Source organism: Microtus ochrogaster, chromosome 17, assembly GCF_000317375.1.
Source record: "Microtus ochrogaster isolate Prairie Vole_2 chromosome 17, MicOch1.0, whole genome shotgun sequence".
Taxonomy (NCBI): Eukaryota; Metazoa; Chordata; class Mammalia; order Rodentia; family Cricetidae; genus Microtus; species Microtus ochrogaster.
In genome coordinates this window covers 1,115,971-1,123,422 of record NC_022019.1, presented here as the reverse complement: position 1 = coordinate 1,123,422, position 7,452 = coordinate 1,115,971, and the positions used below count along the sequence as shown (strand labels likewise).

General features: G+C 44.8%; 1 pseudogene; it reads right to left on the bottom strand.

Annotated features, from left to right (window-relative positions):
* Window positions 1-2,707: 2,707 nt before the first annotated feature.
* LOC113456989 lies at window positions 2,708-3,070 on the bottom strand (annotated as a pseudogene).
* Window positions 3,071-7,452: the final 4,382 nt, after the last annotated feature.

Here is a 7,452-nt window from a genome sequence, read left to right as displayed (position 1 = left end):
TGATAGATGGATAGACAGACAGGAGTTAGCCTATGGTAGTCAGTGAGACTGTATAGAAAACAGAAATAAAGCATAGTACAGTTACTACCATGTGTGAGGCCCTGAAGCTGGAAAGAACAGCTTTAATTGACATATGTAGTAAAAAAAAAATGTGACTTTTTTTTTACATCTACCTTCAGTATACTAAACTAAACATTTTATTTATCCATCCATCCACCCACCCATCCATCCATCCATCCATCCATTCCTGAAAGGAGCTGATACTGTATCCCAAACTGGTCTGGAACTCACTATGTAGCTCAGACTGACCTCAAACTCGAGGCAATTCTCCTGCTTCAGTTTTCTGACTGTTGGTCTTACAGGTGTGTGCCCTTAGCACACCTGACTTACTTTTCTGATCACTTCTAATCAAGCCCAGGGTGTTAAGCCCACTAGGCACCTGCTGTCCACTGAGGAAGGTCCTCAGTCCAAGCTCTTTTCCCGTTGAGGGAATAAATGATTGCCATTTGTTGGGGACTACTATTTTCAGGTATGTGATGTTCGTTTGCGCTGCTTTTGTTTAACTCTGAGAAGCTGTGTTACTCTGCCTGTCTAAAACACCTGATGGTCCTAATAAAGAGCTGAAGGCCAATAGCGAGGCAGGAGCAAGGATAGGCGGGGCTGGCAGGCAGAGAGGGTAAGTAGAATGAGACCTAGGTTCAAGGGAGAACAAGGAAAGAAAGACATCTGCAGTCAGGCGCCCAGCCACAGAGCAAGCCACGGAGAAAGAAGTAAAGAAAGATATACAGAAATAGAGAAAGATAGAAGCCCAGAGGCAAAAGGTAGTTGGGATAATTTAGGAAAAGCTGGCTAAAAACAAGCCAAGCTAAGGCTGGGCATTTATAATTAAGAATAAGTCACTGTGTGTGATTTATTTGGGAACTGGGTGGCAGGCCTCCCAAAAGAGTCCATAGAGTAAAGCATCGGTGGGGACTGGATCTTATGCCCACAGCTGGCAGTTAAGGAGGCTTGGCTGTGTTTTCATTGGCTGTGTGCCCTCGGGCTGAAGCCTGTGATGATGGAAAGGAACGAGGGGGAGTCTACCGGTTTCAATGCTACCAGTGCCTAGAACCACAACAGCTAGATCCATTCTGCTCCATAGAACACGGAGACACAACAGATTATCTGAAAAATAGCAACTGACTTATACACAAACCATTGTATTTCCTTTAGAGAATAAAAGTAGCCTGGAGGTGGTGGTGCATGCCCTATAATCCCAGCACTCAGGAGGCAGAAGCAGGCAAATCTCTTTGAGTTCGAAGCCAGCCTGGTCTACAGAATGAGTTCCAGGACAGGTTTCAAAGATATGCAGAGAAACCCTTCTTGAAACTCCCCCAACAACAATAACCAAAAAAAAAAAAGAGCCCAAAACAAAAAGATAAAACTATCCTTTCTGACACTTTGATATTATTTTGTATTACTATCAATCATTATGTCTGTTTTCATTCATAACTTAGTTTCCCACTAAACAAAACATCATTTCCATCTTGACTTATACTTGTTTTTTAACCAAACCCATAAAAGCCAGCAATTGAGAGAAAATGAACAGACTGTACTCTGTCTGGGGTGTCTCGCGCAGGCAGGTCCTCCACCAGAAGCTGTGACAGGGAGGGGACTCATGGGAGGCCAGAGTACAGTTGATATACCGATAGTTCCCACTCCTCTGTGGAAGCCACTTCTACTGTCCTGGGCAGTCCCTAATTTTAGTTCATCTTCTTGTATCTATTTATGCGATAGCTCATAATTACCTCGGAGCAGAGGAAATGTTTCCTTAAAGAAGGTTAAACAGAGAGTTTATTGACATAAGTGAATTGCTTGAAGAAAACATTATTAAGTCAAAGGCACTTATTCAAACACCAAATTAATCATTTAAAGGCAAATTAGAGGTCATATCTCCTCCTAAATAAATAATGTTAGCCAGTAATGAGATGCCCGTTTCAGATGAGGTCTGCACTTTCAGGAGTGGGTGCTGGCTAAACAGTGCCTCAGGCTTCTGAGTCCTTCTGAGTCTATCATCCATCCAATTGACACCTTCAAGGTCTGATATCTTACCATAGAGAAAGCAACCCATGATTGGATGCCATTTTCCATTAGATGATTAAAGAGATATTTAAAGCCCTCTTTCATGCCAGCAGAAGGGAAGGTCTCCCAGAGAGGAATTGTCTGACAGCGTACATGGATCTGCACCCACTGCTAGTGCGGGTAGCTGAGCTGGCTGTGGGAGTGTACACAAGCCCCATTGGGCTAGCCTGAGAATCTGGTTGGTCTGTGGGCCACTTCTCAGTGCGCAAGACCACACCTGTGTCTCTCGCCGAGCTCTTAGATGCAAGTTTTGGAGGTTAGCGCTGAACACACAATGGCCTCACCAAGGAAGGCTGCCTAGTCTTTCTGCTTTGTATTTTCCTTTCTGTTGGAGGCTGTGTTTTCAACTGAGGATCTTCTGCTGGGCTGGAAATTCTAACCTCACAAATATGAGGACTCCTGAGTGCTGGCAGGTACCACACGCCCACTCCAGGCTTGTCCATTGCCAGAATAACAGTGATGCCAATGAAGCTGTCCTTACAGATTAACATGGAGCTGGACAGTGTCAGGAAGTTTAAGTTTAGCTAATGAAATTTGATCTTATCATTTAGATGAAGCAGTAGATCCCCATTAAAAAAAAAAAAACTCATTTTCCAGGGAGTTTTCTTAGTAGTTTCATCATGATTCTGAGCCCCAGAGAAGGAAGGGACATCATGGTTCCAGGTCCCCCTTTACTGTCCAGAGAGAACAGAGCCAAGTCCCTTCTCTTCCCAGAAAATGAGCCTTCTGCCTGGTGGTCATCCCAGGCTGAGACCCAGGATATGGGCCAGAGGGGCTTGTGCATGCTTGGTCCCACTCACACACACAGACATCCCCACTGTGGTCACGGCATCTCATGGTGGCTGAGTCCAGGCAGTGCTGGGCCAAGTTTCTGGTCTGGTTCTGGTTTGGGAAGCAGCTGTCAAAAGGGCGGACTTTGCTTGGTTTCAGTCTTGATGTCTTTGGCCATGTGTGGAGTCCTAAAGATACCCAGGAGCAGCATGAGCTGGGTGGGGCTCTTCGCAAAGATCCAGAGCCCAGTTTGTAATTGGAAATATTTTTAAGTATTTGTGACAGAGAGGAGAGAAAGACTTCAAATGGACAATAATTTGAATTCGTGTAGTTTTTGAGTTCAAGTTTCCATCCAGTCTCTTTTGTGTGTCTGCCACATGTGTATGGGTGCTTTTGAAGGCCAGAAGAGGGCGTCAGATCTGGAGCTGGAGTTATAGGCAGGCCTGTTGTGGGTGCTGGGAATTGAACTTAGGTCCCCTGGAAGAGCAGTAGGTGCTCTTAACCACCATGCCATCTCTCTAGTCCTCCATCCAATTTCTTAACTCTTCTGTTCGTTTGTTTTTTGAGACAGGGTCTTATTATATAGGCCTGGCCAGCCTGTAACTCACTATGTAGAACAGGCTAGGCCTCAGCCTCTCAGGCGCTGGGGTTAGAGATATGCACCTTGTACCTGGTCTTTCTTAGTTTTTCTGGGTCAGCTGCACTTGCTGTCACACTGCTGTCTCGATTTTGTGTGTTTCATGCATGAATCCTTCTCACCCGCATCCACCCCGTTAGGTGACTTGTGATGTTTGGAGGCACACACCTAAATTCAGGCCTTTTAGCCCTAAGGATACTGTGCTAATGTGACCCCAAGCCCAGGGCTCCTTGCCATGCTATAGCAGCTTTCCTTTCTACTTGTGCCTGGGGTGCTCTCGCCCTGGTAAGTTCTCCACCGTGACCTATGGCCGGACAGACTCAGAGAGGTCCAGGGATGGCTTGGTATTCCTCCCGTGCCGCAGCCTGACGCAGCTGACAGCACCTGACGGGCTCCAGAGAGGCAATGTGCATCAGAAACAAACTTCCCTAAATGGCGGGTGGCCAGTTTAATAAGCTTCTTCTGGCTGAGAGCCAACGCATCCTTTAAAGATAAGGGACAGAAAGGGAAAAGTTTTGGTTCAAACCACCCCATACACTGCTCACTTCCTTCCTGGGAAATGCAGGAGAGTAAAGTACGACTTTTGGGTCATTCCAAGCCCTCTTTCCGCTCTGGCTCTGCACACACCCTCCCTGAATCAGACACTTTAGAAGAAGGAAGAAAGGCACTTTGTGTTTAAGGTTAATCAAGTTTCAGTATAATTTTTTTTTTTTTTTTAGCAAACCAGAATCACAGTAATCTTTTATTGTTGCTCTGATGTGTGGCTGTTGAAATCCTCAGCTGCGATAAATTAAGCTACTTATTAATCTAATTATCGTACATTCATCCTCGAAACTTTCATGTGACTTGAAAAGGCTATTCAACCTTTTCCCTCCCCTCCTAGAAAGGGCTCAACCTTGCACCAATTAAGATCATTCTGAAGTGAGCTTTTAAAAAAGCTTTCCCTAATCACCCACTGGAACATGGAGCAGCAGAAACGAACGCAGGGCGCTGGGAAAAAGTTGAGCATTCTTGTCTGTCTGACAACTTTCATGGTTTCATTGCGCTTGGAGGAAGACTTGATTTTCCTCCTTGGTTGTTCTTTCTCTGACCTCCAAATAAAGTCCGTGTAATTACTGAGCAAATAAAGTTGCAGCATGTGTTTTAAAAATCAATTGCCACCCTTGGGCTATAGAATCGTAACAATGCACAGATTTGCTGGAAAATGCCCAGCTCCAGCCATATGAACTAAACCCCTTACTGTATGTGTACAATGCAGAAGTTCTGACCCCTAAAGCACATATTTACTATGCAGATTTTTAAAAAGGGTTTCTGTTAGGATTTATCCATTGATATTAAAATGTCCCCATCCTAATATAGGTTCAATTTAGGATTAAAAATATGTTGCAAATGTATCATATCTTAAACATCCATTCATTGCCAAATGCCTCACTTCTTCTTCCATAAATGAGTGCATAAATGGGGCTGTTTTACATTCAAATTAAACTAGCTATTAATTTGAATGCAAAGCAGCTCAACATACAGGATGCAATTTCAATGACAGGTTTACCCCAAGACAGAAAGCAGGAAAAAGAGTCAACATGGGTAAGTCCAGGCACTTTGTCCTTTCCTCTTAGTGCCTGGCAAACTTGCTCACTATGAATAGTTTTTGAAGTAAAGATTAAAAGAGTGGAATTATAAAGTATAATTACATTTTATTGAAACTCAAGAAATCAGAAAAAAAAAATCCAGCGGGAAACTTTTGGTGAGACACGATGTGCTGTCATTATCATTAAAAGATAAAAGTTCCATACTGTTTTTATCTGTTTACTTGGAAGCAATCCAGCCTTTACAGTTATGCAGGAAACAAAACCGGGGAATGCAGGAGTAATTATTAAAACTGTGTGATTTGTTATCTCGGCTACTGTCTTTCCAAATGGTAATACGATATCAGCAGCTGCAGCCGGTGGCCGCCGTCCTCTATTGGTAAACAAGCGCTTTGGAGACCTGTGTGAGGCACTTTAAGCTCCCTACTCCCTAAAGTGCTGTCAGGCTTAACTGCTAATCCATGGTATTTCAGAGCCCTGGAAACTCATCTTTATAAAACCTGAACAAAAAAGGGAAAAAAGCCTGGAGGGCATGAGCTCCCTCTGGTGAGACAAATGACATGTTCATTTATTAATGAAACAATAACCCTGGAAAGAGGATCAAAGCGCATCCCATCCTCACTTCACAATCCCCAATTTTCTCAGGCCAAACCATTTAATTGAGCCATGACAATGGAATACTTAATTGTTGCCTTAAAGTTTTGAAGCAGCGACTTCTTCGGCATCGGTGTGAATCTCAGGATTATCATCCAAACACAATATCGTCACTGGAGCTGGTGGAATGTGAGGCGGCCCACATTCGGGAACTCAGCGGGCAGCAAAGGGGAGACGCTTGCATGCAGTGGGCACTGCGTCTGGCTGGATCTTCGACCTTGGTAGGTGGCTTCCACGTGATGGATGAGTAAGGCTCAGGGTCCTTCTGAGACAGAGAAGCCAGTCCCAGAACCAGGAAAGGCAGAGTCGGGGTCTTGGTAGCCCAGAGCCAGCTCTGGAGCAGCTCCAGTGGAGATGGCAGCCACCTACTCTCGCAGAGGGTTAGCACCTGTGTTTGAGAGAGGTCGCACCTTTAAGCACAGTTAAAAGAACAGCAAATGCTGGACCTGGAGGTGCAGGCCTGTAACTCCAGCTGGGGCAAAAGGGTCACAAGTTTTTAAGGCCTGTCTGGACTAGAAAGGGAGTTCAAGGCTAGTTTGGGCAATGTAACAAGTATGTGCTAACAGGTACGGGTCTGGGGTATGCTCAGTGGGAGAACACTAGCCTAGCCCCTGCAAGCCCCATGCTCATCAGTCCTCAGTATTGCCCAGAATAAATGAGTTCATGAATTACTAATTAATAAATACACTTCCATACACTAAGTCTGGATTGACTAGGGTATGGCAGCTTGATTATTTTGCACATATACAGCACCTTTCTCTGGTTTTATAGGACATACTAGTTTTTCAGATTAAGCTCTCAGAAGAGCTGTAAGGCATGGAAGGTGGGACTTCAGAAAATGCTTGTTGATTTATTGGACAAGGAGAGGTATGAAGATCTCGCAAGTCGTCTCCAGGATCTCATGTCTGTGCTCAAGTTTTCTAGGCCAGCTTGACTTTATTCCACTGCTGGGAGCTTATAAATGACCTTGGTGCTTTGTGCGTGTTCCTGCTAATTCCTCGGGAGAGCCATTAAGTCAGTGAAGAGCAGGGTCCAGAGAATAAGGCTGTGAACACTAATGACTGCTCTGTCCTTCCTTCCCTCCTTCCATTTCTTCCCTCCCCCCCTCCCTCCCTCCCTCCTTTCCCTTCTTCTCTTCCTCCCTCCCTCCCTTCCTTCCTTTTTGGAGATAAGCTCTCATACATTCCAGGCTGGCCTCGAACTCACTAGGCAGCTGAGGCAGACTTGCTCCTGCTCTACTGTATCTGATTTCCATAACCCTGGGGATAGAAACCAGGGCTACAGGCACTCAAAGCCAGCCCCTCAAGAATGCATGCTTCTAGTATGTGATGGGGTATGCCTTTCTTTAATTTCAGTACTCTGGAGGAAAGGCAGGCAGATCTCTGTGAGTTAGAGAAAATCTGTCTTGTTCAAAAACAAACAAACAAAAACAGAAAACAAAACAAAAGAAAGAAAAATTTCTCTAGTAAGGGCATTATTTTGAAAGATCTGTGTCTAATGCTTGGTGTAGAGTATGCGTGTAGTCTCAGCATGCTGGAGGCTGAGGCAGGAGGATCTTCTGAACTTGAAGATTCATTTGGGCATACATAAGGCACTGTCTCAAAAAGAAAAGAAAAAAACCTGAGAGAAGGGGTGAGGGGGAGGAAGAGGGAGAAAAGGAAGGGAGGGAGGGAGGGAGGGAGG